Below are 17182 nucleotides of genomic sequence, written 5' to 3' on the forward strand. Positions count from 1 at the left end.
CCATTTAATACCGACCGCTCTTTTGCAAGTATATAATGCAACGTTGGCCTTGTTTACTCTTTCCTCAATATTAGGTTTCCATGTGAGTTTCCTATCTAATATGAGTCCTAAGTACTTCACATTCTCTCTCAAAGGAATCTCCACACCCTTAAAAACCAGCGGGGAGATTATAGGAAGCCTATGCTTCTTTGTGAAGAGAATTATTTCAGTTTTTGCGGGATTTATAGCGAGTCCATGTTAGAGCGCAGAATGTCCATGAGGGTGTTAAGATATCTGCCTTTAACAGCAATTGTTAAGTCATCAGCGTATGCAGTCTTTGGGGTTAGTGTGTGAGGACCTGCCTGCCTTGGGTATGAAAGAAACTTTTGTCACTCTCCATCCTAGCGGAATGTAGCCCATGTTAAGACAACTTCTAATGATAATTTTAATAAACGTTGAGGCAATATCCCGTGATTTCTACAATTTCACAGGATAGATACCGTCTAGTCCAGGTGATTTATAAGGACCGAAAAAGTTGATAGCCCATTTAATCTTTGCGTTTGTCCACCGGCTTGTTTCCTGGGAAGTGTGTGCCTAGTAGAAGAACTAATGATTCCTCACTTGACGTAGTCCATGTACGAGGGGTGCCTTTTATATGTCGGGATTAGAGAACAAAAAAAATTTTAATCATCGAAAATCACTTTATTGTTTTTCAAAATATTCTCCATGAAGATCTATACACTTTTGCATGCGTTTGAACCAATTGTCGAAGCACTTTTGCCACTCTGAATGAGGTACCTCCAAAAGATGCATTCTGAATGCCGCAACCGCTTCTTCAGGTGTCGAAAAACGTTGATCTCTCAGTTTGTTTTTTACGTACGGAAATAAAAATAAGTCATTCGGTGCCGAGTCAGGACTATACGGCATTAAATCGATGTTTTGGGTGCTCAAAAATGCAGTTGTTCGAGCCGATGTGTGAGAGCTCGCATTGTCCTGGTGAAGAGTGATCCGTCTTTGGCGATTGGTTTCCTAATTGCTTGGAAGACAACTGGCAAACAAATGGTTGTGTACCACTCAGAATTTACTGTTCTGCGTTCTTCTAGTGGTACGGTTGCGACATGTCCAGTTTTTCCGAAAAAACAGGCGACCATTTGCTTGGAAGTGCTTCGTGCGCGAACAACTTTTGTTAGATTTGGCTCATCTTGAAACACCCATACAGTCGACTGCTGTTTACTTTCGGGCTCATACGCGTAAATCCATGATTCATCACCTGTCACGATGTCATGGACGTGTTTCGAAGCCCCGCGATCGTATTTTTTGAGCATTTCCTTCAACCAATCGACACGAGCCTTTTTTTGAGCGATTGACAAATTGTGTGGGATCAAACGCGAACAAATTTTTTTGATGTATGCAATATTGAATGTATGCTGGTCCCACTAATGCCTAAGATTGTCTCAATCTCACTATAGGTCAAATGACGATCTTGCAATATCAGTTCCCGCATAGCATCAATGGTTTACGGAACAACAACTGATTTTGGACGACCTTCACGAAATTCGTCTTGGAGTGAACTAATACCACGATTGAATTCACCATACCATCGATAAACACTGGTCCTTGATGGAGCTTCATCGCAAAAAAATGAATTGAGTTCATCCATGCAATGTTGCTGAGTTAATCCACGTCGAAAGTTGTAAAAAATAATGGCACGAAAATGGTCACGATTTAATTCCATTTTTGGACCGAGATGAATCGTTAAAGTTACTGTAAACAACACAAATAGCGCTGGTATTTCAAAACGTTCTGAGTACATAAAAGCCAAAAAATGTCAAGCTTTGCGATACAGTTGTCAGTTGCCAGATTGCAACACCAGGGCTGCCAAATCCCGACATATAAAAGGCACCCCTCGTATTCCCTTGACCTTGTCGATAGCCTAGGTTACATGGCGTCTTTGAAAGAATTTTTCTTAATCTGGCCGCTTCTGAAGTTTCTTCAATTCCTTTGCAGTAATTTTGCTAGGATTCACGTTGCGCAGTTCTGACTGCTTTCTATGCTTTTTCAGTTCGGCCTTATAGGCTTGCCAGTCATGCCTTTGCTAGAGCACGGCTACGAGTTTTGGGTTCTGATGTCGTGATAATGAGTAAAATTCGTTCTCTAAAACTAAAGGATATTTACAGATTTGCCACAGAATCTAGGAAACTTTCACAGTACTAACTATCTCTATCTCTGTGTCTATTCTCTCCTATCTCTTCCTCTGATACTTTTCTCCTTCCCTCCTTGACTATCTACCCTCTTTCCAGAGCACTTTTTAGCCTGAGTGTTTTAAGAGCCATAAAGTCTCCTGGTGCTCCTTGGCTCGACCTTTTCAAATTTCAATTTCAAGTCCCATACAAGAACTCTGATTGAGGTTTGATACCCTATAGGTGCTATCCATTAAGGATATCTAACAGTTGAGGAACTTTTATTGAAAAAACATGCTTGACAAAATCTAAATATTCCCGGTGTACCTCTGGCTACTTAGACCAGGTAATTGGAAGGAGTCAACGCAGCAGCAGTCAACCGTCAAATATCACCCGCATATCCTTAAGCCAAACTATCCTTACACTTAACCGCTTTAAATTTGTTCTCCCAACCATGCCATGTACATACATATATATACATATACATACATACCTGTACGTGCACACGAGTATGTTTACTTTGCCTTTATTTGCACTCCTTTTTTCCTCGCTTCTATGAAATTTAAAACATTGTTTACACCGTTTGATGCAACACATGCAACACCGTTTTGCGATGCAATTTGCGTGCATGTTGTTGTGGCTGATCGCTCTTGCATACATACATATGTACGTGTATACACATGTGGAATGTATTGCTCAATTTTAGATTGGGATGTTGTCGCTGCCACCGCCGCAGCGTCTCGCCAGCCTGTTTCGTACGTGTTGCTGTCGCCGTGGCTGACATATTTCTTTGCTAAATTATATGTTGTGCATCATAGAATATTACGAGATGATTATGATATCACTTTGTGCATGTGAGTATGTGGGAAAAGCAGCATGAACAGTAGCTGGCGCTGACGAAATAACGAAAGTAACAACAGCCTTATAAAAAAGCAGGCACACTCGCACACACACTCGCATTTCTGTGTTGATGCTCTGCTGCAGCCGATGACATAAAGACCACCACGAAATGTGCAAAACATGCAGGGAATGAGGATGGCAAAGTTTGCATTGGCAATGAGCTGCTGACAGACTTTTGCGCTGCCGACAGCCAGCTACAGCGCTTAGTAACACTCGCATCGAAGCTTGGCGCTATAAACATAATGAGTGGAAACGAAAAATCAAAATTCATTTTCATACATTTTCAATTCACATTCATACAAATGTGTGTATGTAGGTATGTTTTTCTATGTGTAAATGGCTTTTATGATGACGATATCATTGATATTTTAGACGCACTGGCTTGGTTAAGGCTTAGGCGCGCTACGTTGTTGGGCAAGCTGGCGAAAAGGTATACCCAGCGAAATATTTAGGCACAACTGCACAGCATTCAGTTCAGAGTTTATAGCAAATTTTTTTTTAAATAAATCTTTCATAAATGCCACACAGTCTTGTGCAAATAATCAATACAACTAAAATTTAAATATAAAATATATTTTCAGTATGTGACAAAATTGTTTCATTCTTTCAGTTACTTTAAATTATTGTAAAGGGTTTTTCAGTGGGTGCGCGCGAACTTATATAGTTATAGGTATATACCTTTTTTCAATTTCAAACTTTTATTAATAAAAAATGGTTACAAATTTAATCTTCAAAATAATAGCCATCGCTAGCGACACATTTTTCCCATCTCTCAGGCAATTTGTGGATGGCCGTCTTTGGCCGCAAACCAATCATCGAGCCATTTTTTGGCTTCTTCGTGAGAATTGAAGCGCTGCTCGGAAAGTGCGTGGCCCATCGATGCAAACAAATGATAATCGGAAGGCGCCAAGTCTGGTGAGTAAGCCGCATGCACCAGCGATTCCCAATCGTACGTCTCAACCAATTCCCGGGTCGCTCTTGTTCGATGTGGCGGTGCATTGTCATCAAGAAAAATTACTTTGTGACGCCGATCGGCATATTCTGGGCGTTTTCGGTGTATAGCGCTGTTCAAATCGGCCAATTGTCGTTGGTAGCGTGCACCGTCAACTGTTTCACCTGGTTTTAATAGCTCGTACCAAATCATATCACGCTGATCCCAGAAAACACACAGCATTGCCTTACGGCCGAAGCGATTTGGTTTGGCCGTTGTTTTTGGCTTGTGGCCGGGCGGACCATACGATCCTTTACGCTTGGGATTGGAGAAATACACCCATTTTTTATCACTCGTAACGGTTCAATGCAAAAAAGACTTCCTTTTGAACCGGGAGAGCAGCATTTCACAAGTGGTATTTCGATGTCCGCAAAGAGTAGTTTGAAGGCACGAAATTCGACATTTTTAAGAGCGACAAAATTGCATTGTTGTATGAAACGTAACAAACAATGAACTGAATATTGTGGACAGATGGCAGACACAAAAAACTAGACATTTGGGGAGGTTTAAAAATGCTCTTAGGGACATCTATGGACTAATAGCTGAATGTCTCATTTCATAGGTATAGGGTTATTCAACAGGTGCGCTTCAACTTTTTTCCGATAGGGAGGGCGAACGACGCAATATTTTTTTATTTTTCGCTTGTCATTTGTAAACTTCATTAGTATACATTTCATCATGGAACGCTACACACTTGAGCAACGATTGCAAATCGTGCAAATTTTTTATGAAAATAATCGTTCTGTTGCTGCTACTTTAAGAGCATTACGGCCATTTTACGGTCCATTTAACAAGCCGTCCCGTTTTGGGGTTATGTGAAGTCATTGGTCTACAGTAACAAGCCGGCGACGATTTGTGAGCTCAAAGCCAATATTGAACGCGAAATTGCTGGAATTTCGGCCGATTTATGCAAAAGATTGGTCGAAAATTGGGTTCAACGATTGGACTTCGTAAAACGTGCACGCGGTGGTCATGCAAAAGAAATCGAATTTCATACTTAAATGTATATGTTCAAACTCAATAATAAAAAAAAAAATTAGTTAAAAAGTCAAACCGTTTGTGTTTTATTCAAAAAAGTTCAAAAGTTGAAACGCTCTTACTGAAAAACCCTATATATACCTATATCATCACCTATACCATCAGGCGGCCGCCGTAGCCGAATGGGTTGGTGCGTGATCACCATTCGGAATTCACTGAGAAGTCGTTGGTTCGAATCTCGGTGAAAGCAAAATTAATAAAAACATTTTTCTAATAGCGGTCGCCCCTCGGCAGGCAATGGCAAACCTCCGAGTGTATTTCTGCCATGAAAAAGCTCCTCATAAAAATATCTGCCGTTCGGAGTCGGCTTGAAACTGTAGGTCCCTTCATTTGTGAAACAACACCAAAGACGCACACCACAAATAGGAGGAGGAGCTCGGCCAAACACCTAACAGAAGTGTACGCGCCAATTATTTATTTTTTTATTTTATACCTATATCAGTCATTTTGGTAAATTAACTGCTATCAAAATCCTCGAGAATACTTTTTCAGTATTGAGATTTAACCATAACATAACTACACAATTCAAAAACTCGTTTAAATTTCAAAATATTTATTATCAAAATCACAGCTCTGTTCTCCAAATGTAATCGGCAGACTTTGGGAAGAAAGACGTATTCAGTAATTCGTTTCATTTATAGTGAAATGGCTCCACAGATAGGTGAAATGGTTGAATTATTACTCTGACACTTCCCAAATAGTACTCAAACGCCGTGTTGATGCCATTCTGAGACCTCCAACGGGGAGACATCTACAGCCAACCAGAGCTATTAAGATGAGGGAGAAAGTTGATAGGATTTAAGTTAGCGCACTGCCATAGGCTGTCGAAGAAAAAAGCATTCAATGGCCTTAATAGTCTAGCTGCCAAACCCGAATATTTACAGAGAAATTATTCAACAGTCTCCTTCTCTGAAAGATTCCCACAATAGAGGTTAAGTGGTAAACCTAGCTTTCCCGCATGAGCGCCGCTCGTCCAATGACCGGTAAATACAGGTACGGTTAGGAAATTGCGTGACGTGAAGTCTCCAAAACTTGTTGAGTCCTCCGTCTATTTTAATGGGGCCAAAGGGTTTTCAAAATAGCACATGAATAAATGGAGCTCCATTTTTCCTGCGCTTTCCTGAAAAATAAGTTGTGCAATTCCATTTAACAATAGTTACGGACCAATTCAATCCTCTTCCTCGCAAGCACATCTGAAATTTCATTTCCCTCTATGTTCCTCTGTCCTGAAACTCAGATCACACTTGCAAACCCAAGAGATTTGATCTCCACTAGGAGTTGACTAGTTGGCATCTGCACCATGGCGTCGACAGAGCATTGATCGAAGCTTGACTATCGAAAAAAAATGTAGATATCTCACTCGCTTCCACGTTCCTTGAGGATTCTGCATGTCTGCAAAAGCGAAAAGACTTCTGCCTGAAAAACACTAGCACTATTCAGCATGTTTTAAGGAAATAGATAAACTGGCTGGTTTAGAGAAAACTGCTGAAACCTGCTCTGACTCCTAGTTCCATCTTGGATCCGTCAGTGATGACAGACTGGTATCTCTGTCTCGGTACAAATTTCTCCTTCATTCCAATCCGGCCTACGTGGAAATATTGGCCTGGAACGACCCTCAAACTCCGGTGTGCGGATAAGGAGGTTTGTTTGAAGCTCAGAGAAATGCGATGTTAACTGCCTGAAAATGCTACCATATCCCTTGAGAGACTGCCTCTAAAGGCAAACTTCCTTTAACCTGATTGTACTTTGGCAGCGATGGAAATAACGTAAAAGTCAATGAGAAGTAAGTGCAAAACAACATTCAGGACAGCTCTGAGGCAAGTTCTACATGATCCGGTCATGTCAATATATACTGTCCTTTTCACCCGTCCCAGTTTAGTGATATTATAGCCTTTCCGAAGAGCTTCCTACCAAACCAGGGATGCATGCCTCAAAATTAGCAGAAGCATTACAATGCACATCCAAAGAACGACTTGTGGCTTGAGTCCCAAGAGTAGAAAGATCAGAAAGGTCAGTATACCTTCTTTGCTTGATTTTCAATGCGTAGCTCAAGTACCAAGATATCTTTTCACAGTCCCGACACCCTCGTGTAAAGCTGTTTCCGTACCACGAACAATCTCTGCTTGATATTAAAGTCACTCTTTGGCGTGGTGGTGTGCGCTACGGGTATTATGGGAGGGAAATTTTTCGAGGATGAAGAATGCCCTAGCTCAACTGTGAATGGTGATCGATATTGGTTCATAATAACCAAATTTTTGCAACCATTCATCGCAGAAAATCAGTGAGAGGGTAAATGCGGCGCTCCATCAGTGCGCTCTAATAGCGAAATTATTGACAGAAAGCTTAAGTGGAGACCCAATATTGAGGAGGGAATAAGGAAGGCAACAATTATCATATAAAGCCCGAAAGTCACTGGAGGAGACGTCGTCGATTAAGTTGCTGGAGAGAGTTCAAAGGTCTGCGGCCATAAGAATCAATGAAGCGCTTCAAACTACTCCTACTTTTACACTTTGCGTAATGCCGAATGTGTTGCCCGTGGACATCCCAGGCAAAACTGCCGCTGCACATGCCACAATCAGAGTACGGAGCTCGGGCTCTAAGTTGGCGTAGACTTAAGCTGCGAACACTCTTGCATCCTTAAAAACTTTGTGTTCATCACCATAGTTACTGATCAATGTACACCCTCGCTAGGTCCCAGCAGGAATTTCATTTTTTCGTCGAAATGGGTCAGATGTTTACTACTGCCGCTATTCTGTAAGCCATCAATTAAGTATCGCAAAAAAAATTTGGCTTACCTATCAGCAACCTATCGGCTTGTAGTAACCTGGATATGAGAGTCCTTATTTAAAATACAAATTGATGCTAAATAATATTAGTGCCCAGCAGAGAACACTCAAAACTTTTAACCCAGATACAGTCTAACTCACTTTTTTCCTTTTGTTATTTGAAATCCTTTTTCTAAATATTTTACAGCAAATTCTTGCCTTCTTGTCTGGACAAGTTTTCTTTTAAATTGCATCACTCGCACTTAGCGCTTAATTTTGTGATGTACTTTACAGTTGTATTTATGGTATAACGGTAAAAAGTGAGAAAATTTCGCACCACTCCCACAACCATTGAATAAAAATATTTTAGAGAATAAAATTCAGAACAACAAAAAAACAAATAAAAACATGCAACGCTTGTACCTGAGCTGCATGGATCAGTGGCTAATGTCCCGTCGGTCAACTTGGACATCCTTCAATGCTCGTTAGGAAAATCGTGCACGCACTCGTCCATTTAAGTACTCGGAGCCGAAAGGTAAAGGGGAAGGAAGCGGCAGTGGCAGCAGCAGTAGAAGAAAGGTGCTTCTATGGAATTTAATTTTTATTTCCCTTGATTTATAAATACATACAAATATATTTTTGTTTTTATTCTTGGGCTACTGTGCTACTGCAGCTTAATGATGCTTGAGGGCATCCACCCACCCTAGCATTTGCTTTTGTTTATATTATTTATATGTTTGCAAGTATAATATGTATGCTTGCCAGCTCTGTTTTGTTATGTGTTTTACTTGTATTTGCCAAAGTTGGCGCATTAAAAAGTTTGCAATCTGAAGCACATCACGTTTTGCACCTGATTTTTCTTCAACAAACAAACCGTAGAAATGCAGCAGCGCAGCAGACAAACAGACAAGCAGGCGAACGACCAACGGCTTGTGCACTTGAGATGAATGAAAGATAGATGAAGAAAGCTAGGAAAAGAGAGAGAGAGCAATAAAGAGTGAACGACGGAAAATCAAAGTTATTTTAGAAAAAAAAAAAAATTAAATAAGCCTCACCACAGGCATACAAGACAAGCGACAAAACTTTTGAAAATTAAGATTAATTGCCGACGAGTTGGGTAAAAATTTTGGGTTGTCTGAAACAAAAAAAAAACCAAAATTATCACCTGAACACTTCGATGTAGCCATTTGAACTTCGCTATTGGCTTCCACTTAAGACTTAACTGTCTCCTTTTAATCCATTTCAATTGCGGTCTATGACACTAAGTTAAGGTGGTTCCCCGGTCTCAAGATATATTTGCCCGCTTACAACTTCTATTTTAAGCATTTATTTATATCTGCACCTAACAAAAACAATGTGCTCGTAAAGAGGTGAAAACTAGTAGCAACAAATTTTTTTTAAACAACCAGAGAAGATCTAGGATGAGTCAAATAGTTTTCCCCAGAGAAGAGCGCTTCACTTCAACAGGCAAATAAGAAAACGTAATTTTTGACAGCATTCAAACGATGGTATTAGGAACTAAACAAAAACACTACTTTTTAGCACTCAGCGACCTTGCGATCTAGTATTTTAGTGCCCTCCCCCTAAAGAATATATATAGCATGCACTATTTGTTGGGATCGGCGAAACAACTCGTGAATGCCTAGTGAGGTATTAGCTTATCAGTTCTCTGCAGTCTTTCTTCGTTAATTACGAAAGTACCGTCAATGAGCCTAGGTACCTTGATTGCCACTTAGCAATCGGTATAAATTTGTATCACCTTAAAAGTGAAAACGGTAGTCACCAGGCATTGAATGTTTTTTGAATAGCAGCTACCACTGAGTGGAAAACACTGAAGTGATTTGGAAGCTTAAACATGAAAATATTGGCGAGCTCTTCACAGATGATTCCGCAATTGGCTTTTCCCATCAACTTTGAATCATTCGTGAGGAGGTTGATTGGAATTTGTATCCAAATATAATATTACGCCTTGCCCAGTCATCCCTGGAAAGGATGTGGGTGGAGAAGGTAACGATTGCCTCTTACGTAGGTGTATATAGGAAGCCCGTACCTCTTAACCTAATCGGCTCAGGGGCAGCAGCAATATTACACTGGTGCAATATTTCAAATAGCGTTGTGCGCTCATATATAGGTGGCACCTTGTCTGGAGCTTCACCGATTGAGGATAATTGGACTCTTGAAAACTCATAGCTCCCCAGAATTAAGACAAATAGTTGTGTATTCCTGTATCAAAAAAGGGCTACTGCATACGCGTATATAATTACCGGCAGTCTCTTCTCGTCAGTTGCTTCATCATTTCCTTACGGAGTTCTCCTATCTAACCTCTGCCATATCCAGTGCGACTATCCTATCGTCACACATATATTAGACAAACGCTAATTTAAAACCCCAATTTAAAATTGTCCTTCGTGAGCGTACAATATTAAAAGCCACTCAATATCAAGGAAGGTAGCTATACAGCGCTCTGGCAAGAGCGAAACGGTCTCAAAAAAAGCGTTCACCGATTTCGACTTCGTCCTCATTCCAGCAGAAGTGAATCCATATACTCATTCCTTCTAGGTCATTCCGGTTTACCGGTCACAAGTGGGCCAGCTATTTTGGCTTACGCAATGCAGACCGATCAAACGAAGTCTCAGACAGGGTGAATCTCGGCCTTGTGACTTGTTTAACCTGTTTCTGGGAAAGATCGTGCGAGCCGCAGAACCCAATCACTCAGGCACAATTTTATAAGAGCATACACTTGATGGTGTATGTCGATGACCTTGACATCATCGGCCTTAACGACCGCGCTGTTAGTTTTGCCTTTTCCAAACTGGATAAAGAGGCAAAGCGAATGGGTTAGGTGGCGGTGGGCGCAGTCTCGTATCGGCACCCACGTCACTGTCAACAGTTATGATTTCGAGGTTGAAGGAACTAGTATTAACACCGATAAAAAGTCTGCCTGGAAACCCAACCTAGAATCTCTCTTGCCAACAATTACTGCTTTGTACTAAGTAGTAGAGTCCTCTCTCGACGAAAAAAACTAACACCTTATAAGTCTTCCAACATGCCCGTCCTATCGTATGGCGCAGAAACTTGGACGATGACAACATCTGATGAAGCGTCCCTTGGAGTGTTTGAGAGAAGGATTCTGCGGAAAGTTTTTGGAACTTTGCACGTTGGCAACGGCGAATATCGCAGGCGATGGAAGAATGAACTATATGAGCTTTACGACGACATAGACATAGCGCAGTGAGTAAAGGTTCAGCGGCTTCGTTGGCTGGCGTTGTTGTCCGAATGGAATCAAACACTCCGGCTCTGAAAGTAGTCGGTGCGGTACGAGCTGGTGGTAGCAGAGGAAGAGAAGGGCATATTCTGCGTTGGAAAGATCAGGTGGAAAATAAAATGACTTCACTTGGTGTGTACAAATGGCGCCGGTTAGTACAAGATTGAAATGGCGTGCCAATCAAGAAGAAAAAGAGGTAAACCGGCCTAATATAGAGCTAATATAGAGAGATATCCCCACCTACTGGGCAAAATTTACTAAATAAGATCAGTTCGTGTCCTAACGAGCTTAAACGCGATGCAATTTCCAGTAATACTTCCATATCCAGAAATTCAGACATCGTTAGTTAGGCACCTCTTAGTCAACTCATTCACAAAGCTCTACATTCGATTGGCACTTTTAATGAAGTACTTTGCAATGTACTTTAGAGATTAAATGCAGCCTGTCAGACTAGTCTGCGTCAGCCTGCGACAGACTTGTCTCTCATCCACAGCGCAGCCTTTTTTATGGTTGTTAACTTAGCTTGAAAGGCACTGCAGTTGGTAATTAGCCACAAACTTACCTGAAGTACTTCGGAAGGTATATTGTTACTATTGAATACAGTGAATGATTTAACACTGGGGCGCTGTGTTTGACTAAGAACCTCTTGATAAGCAATGCGGAATGAGTCGACTCATTTTCTTGGCGGAGAACCCATGGCTTGCCCTTTCACAATTCAGGTCGCTTTTTCTTGGTGGTGCTATGTGACGGAGGTCTGCAAGACCTTATTCCTGACCAATAGTGTGACTTAAAGGAACTAGCAGGGACGCACTTTCGTATGAATATCGGAAATCCAACCATGCTTCATTTGAATGGAAAGAAATCTTCTTTCAATAAGTTATAAGCTCCAAAGCAGGTTTTCTTGATTTTAGGGCAAAAATTGCAACAATTCATTGCCTCCGGTTAGCATTTTTCAGGTGAAGCAAAAAACAAACAAGTCTAATGTGAACGGAGGCTGTAACTATGATAACTCATTCATAGAAACGAGAGGCACTGCATTCGAAAGAGCAGGCTTTACGCTAACCAGCTGTACGTCGCTAGCATTTGACGGATGCGCGCTTTTTCTCTAGCAGCGCCAGTTTCGTCATTTGATAGCCACTCCGAGGATAAAGTTTGTATGTCCATAAGTGCGTATTTCCTGCACCATTCTAATCCATCTAATAGGACTATGAATAAGTTCGTGCGGTTTTTTTTCGAAATTTGAAACTTTATTGACGTAAAATGGTTACAAATTTAATATTCATAGTATTGTCCATCGCTTGCTACTACTTTTTCCCATCTTTCTGACAATTCACGGATTCCCTTTGTGAAAAATTCGGTCGGTTTTGCCGCAATCCACGAATCGATCCATTTTTTGACTTCATCGTAATTACGGAAGTGCTGGTCAGCCAGGCCATGTTGCATCGATCGGAAGAGATAGTAATTGGATGGCGCAAGGTCTGGACTATACGGCGGGTGGGGTAGGACATCCCATTTGAGCGTTTCTAAGTATGTTTTGACCACTTGTGCAACATGTGGCCGAGCATTGTCATGTTGCAAAATAACTTTGTCGTGTCCATCGGCGTATTGCGGCCGTTTTTCTCGCAGTGCTCGGCTCAAACGCATCAATTGTCGTCGGTAGACATCCCCCGTAATCGTTTCATTCGGTTTCAGTAGCTCATAATACACAACACCCAGCTGGTCCCACCAGATACACAGCATAACCTTCAGGCCATGAATATTCTGCGCCGACGTCGATGTTGAAGCATGGCCAGGGTATCCATACGTTGCCCGACGTTTTGGATTGTCGTAATGGACCCACTTTTCATCGCCAGTCACAATTCGATGCCATAAACTTCCACCAAGATACGATGACTTTCGGCTGCTTTTTTCTTCATATTAAAATAATGAAGAAGAATTCCCCGCAAAAACACATTATTTGGCACGAAATTCGACATTTTCAAGTGTGGTAAAAATATTGTTGTTTACGCTTCAAATAAAAAACTTATACTGACGTTTGTGCCTTACGACAGTAGCTCTCCAATGAATGTTTGGAAATGTGGATCGATGGAATAATAATCAAGTTACGCCATCTGTTGTAAAACCGCACTTATTCATAGTCCTATTAATTCGATGGAAAATTTTTCCTAAATCTACTTTACTTCGCAACAGCTTTGGAAATAATTTCTTGAAACGACAATGTAAGGAGAAAAAAAACAGTTATGTATTACATACATAAATCCAGCACAGTCAGTGTTGCTGCATTATTATAGTACTTTACTTTTTCTAAGCGCGCTGAAAATCCGAAATAAATATTACACTGAACAAACCATTCAACGATTCTACCAATACCGCCGTGAGATGCGTGCACTATTGGAAAGACATATTTACAAAATAAAAAATTAAAAAGCGAGCTCGAAATAAGCTACAATCGGTGAACCAATTTTCCAATTTCCCACAACAACAAAAACACAATTTACTTTTTCTTTAACACCAAATGTTCGTTTATTTTTTGCTTGTGGTTATTGGCGACCACACACAATCCAATCGGCTACTTTAAATGGAAGTTGGAAAAAGAAAAGCGGCGGTGACCACAGCGCTGGCCAGAAGTTTGGGTAATTCGATAGTTACGGGTACATTTTATGTGTTAACTTTCTAAGCCACAAATTATGGGTTCGCTTGTTTATTTGGGTACCTTTTCGTACACAAGCGCAAAAGCAACCGAAGAATAATGAAAAGAATAGGGGACAAAAAAAAAACAAGAACCAAATTACAAAACAAAGTGGGAGCCAAACATTTTTATGCAAATTTAGTAGCCACCGAGCGGAGATCGAATGTAAGCGCAAGCTGGTCCGTCGATTGGTTGGGGATTTAAGAGCAATGCGATGAACTAAAAATATTTCATAATTGACATGATAGTATGCAGCAACAAAAACCAAAACACGACAAGAACATAAACATAACAACGACAAAAAACACACAGTTACAGCATCAAATTTCAAAGATGAACTCAAGTAAAAAAGGCAGTGGCACTAGACGATGGGTAGGTGATTACATTGATGATGGCGTTGTTGGCAGGCGCGACGCGAGCGATGCTAGGCACATCGTCGTGACATTGCCGTTAAACCTGCGTTGTTTTGTAATATTTGTGTATGTGTTTTTTTTTTTTTGTTGTCTAACAACGTAAAAAGAGTGCACGCTTAGGTGCAAGCAATTTATTTTGAGCTACCGCCGCGTGTAGTGTTTATCACAAAAACGTGGAACAGCCTCATAAAGTATAGGGCAATCACCATTAACTTAATCGAAGACATTATCGAAATCCAGTGTAAGAAAAGTGTGTGCGACACACATCCATATACACCAGCGCATACTAGTAGAAGATATGTTAATATATACTCGTATTACATAAGTTTTGAAAGAGGGTTTAGGCAATCGCGCAGTAGAGCTCCCAGAGCAGGAAGAAGAAAAACGAAAAGTGCTACGGCATTGAAATTAGAAGGCGAACTTTAGAGCTGCAAGCTTATCGGTTATGATACCAGAAACTCACTAAGTGAGCGGCAGAATAGATGTTTTTGTTGAATATTGGATTTCCGTTTTCCCATTTCTAAATTTTGGGATACTAAGAATTGCAATGTGTGTGGCCATTCATTACGCTATGGTCAGTATAAACTTTGACTTAAGAGATTCAATGACTCAATAAATGGCTGTATAAACGGTTTACGGAAATTTATAAAATTACTATCAAAAATAACCTATAAGCCTTCTGAAGTTATATAAAGTCTAAAAATTGGGTAGGGTTTCATTTTATATCTACTTTAATTAATCTTGCTTAAGCCTGTATAGTATAAACTGGTTGATATTAAATTAGGTGCAGTCGTTCCCTTTTTATTAGAGTTAAGTATTAATTTTTAATAAATGTTTGGAATAATAATTAGGCTAGGTTATATGGTTTCCCGATGGGAGAGTTCCTGCAATACGTATCCCTAATGCTCTGAATCAGAACAATACTCTCTTCTTCCAGAACGACTTGAAGATGCCATCCGAGTTCGAGAACTTGAACGGATCTTACTCCGATCTTGAAGCTCATTTCAATCATCGTCTTTCTATTTAAAATCATCTGTAGATCTTTAAAATCTTCATTTGTCATATGGTCTTTCTGAATGAGTCATATAGAGTGAGAGTAAAACCAGAAAAGTGGGCGTCTCGAGTGTTTATTGGTTGCTTGCGCCACATACTGCGAATTTTTTGGCATCGACCCATAGCTAACACCCCTTTGCTGAGGAAGGCTAATCAATACGATGTGGCGACTGAAATTCGCTGAAAGAATTGGAAGTGGATCGGCCACACCCTGCGGCCGACAGGCGCTGTGATGGAACCTCTTCCAACAGGCATAACGAAATATAGGTAGACCAGGAACCACTTGGCGCCGCTCAACAGAGGCGGAAATGAGATCTTTGAATAATACTTGGAATGAATTTAGAGCCCTTATACAAAACCGTGGTCGATGGAGCAGGTGTTGACGCCCTATGCTGCACCTAGGAGTTAGAGGATCTTATATACATACCTTCACCTTGTATATAACAAAACAAAATAAACAAGACTGGTGTCATAAAAATGTTTTTGATGGCATCATCTATTTAATGAGCTAGTGCGTTGGAAGTTATGTCCCTAGCTGACTTCCAGTGAAAGCTTGGTGACATTCGGTTTAGTGGACGCGAAGTTATTGCCAGTATGTCAGTATGTTTGTGCCATCGGTACAAAAATGAGTTTCGAACAAGGAGCTAATATATATCTATTTTGAATTCGATGTAGTTTGAATGTTTCGAACGTCTTATAATGTCTAACAAAGAAGTCCTGCCAGCAAGTTTTTTTGATTCTGCAGATTTTCGAAAGCAACATGCCATTTTTTATTTGGAAATAACCGGAAGTCAGAGCCTTACAATATTTTAATTTGCTCGCTGCTACAAATTTCCACCTTCAATTATTTGTAAGCGGAATTTTGAAATAGTTTTTACATAGATACGAAATATTTTCCTTTATAGTCCGTAAAAAATGTAGCGCTGTCCAGAATACTACTTACTTACTTACTGCTATCCCCTTCTCCAAGTGAAGTACCTGTATAGCGCCTCATTCGTGATTATTAATCCTACTATAATAATATAATATAAAAAATGTGAAAGTTTGAATGTCAGAGGGTTTGTGAGTTTGGAATCAAAATCGAGAAAAAGACTTAATGGATTTGCATGAAATTTTTACAACAGATAGTTTATAACTTGGATTGATTAAAAAAGGCTATTTTTTGAAGAGCATTGCCACCTGTTCAAAAGTTAAATTAAATTAATAAGTTCAATGAAACAATACAAGTATTATAAGCAAACAGGTTTAAGAGCGCTTAGTTCATGAAATATTTTTGAGGAGCGTTGCCACCTGTGGAAAAAATATATGAAATGATATAAATAAATAAATAAATGAAATACCATTATTGGGGTTAAAGGAACGAGGTTTGCAAAATCTTAATTTCAATTATATTTTTGAATAAAGTTGCCACAGGCTCAAAAAATAAATTTCATAAATTTAATTGGTATTAATAACTTATCAGTAATAAAAATAGTTCAATATTAGGGTCAAATGAAAGAAATTTAAGAAAGCTTTATTTTGAAAATATTTTCGAAGAGCGTTGCCACCTGTTTGAAAAATTAATTTCAAGCAAAAATAATAAAATAAATGGTAATAAATTAATTAGAAACAAGGCTCAAAAAATCGTCATTCTGAATTTATTTTTGAAGAGGGTTGCCAGCGGTTTAAAAACTAAATTCAATACATTAACTATTTAATAATAAATAATAAAGAAAATCAGTATGAGGTCAAATAAAAGAAACTTTAGAAAGCTTATTTTACAAATATTTTTGGAGATGGTTGCCATCTGTTTCAAAGGCTTGTTAATTCAATTTAATAAATACGTTAACTGAAATACTACTATATGGGTGCCAAGTGAAAGTGACACTAAAAGCATTTTCGAATATATTGTGGAATAGGGTTGCCACCG

The sequence above is a fragment of the Anastrepha obliqua genome, chromosome 5, assembly GCF_027943255.1.
Source record: "Anastrepha obliqua isolate idAnaObli1 chromosome 5, idAnaObli1_1.0, whole genome shotgun sequence".
In the NCBI taxonomy this organism is placed as follows: domain Eukaryota; kingdom Metazoa; phylum Arthropoda; class Insecta; order Diptera; family Tephritidae; genus Anastrepha; species Anastrepha obliqua.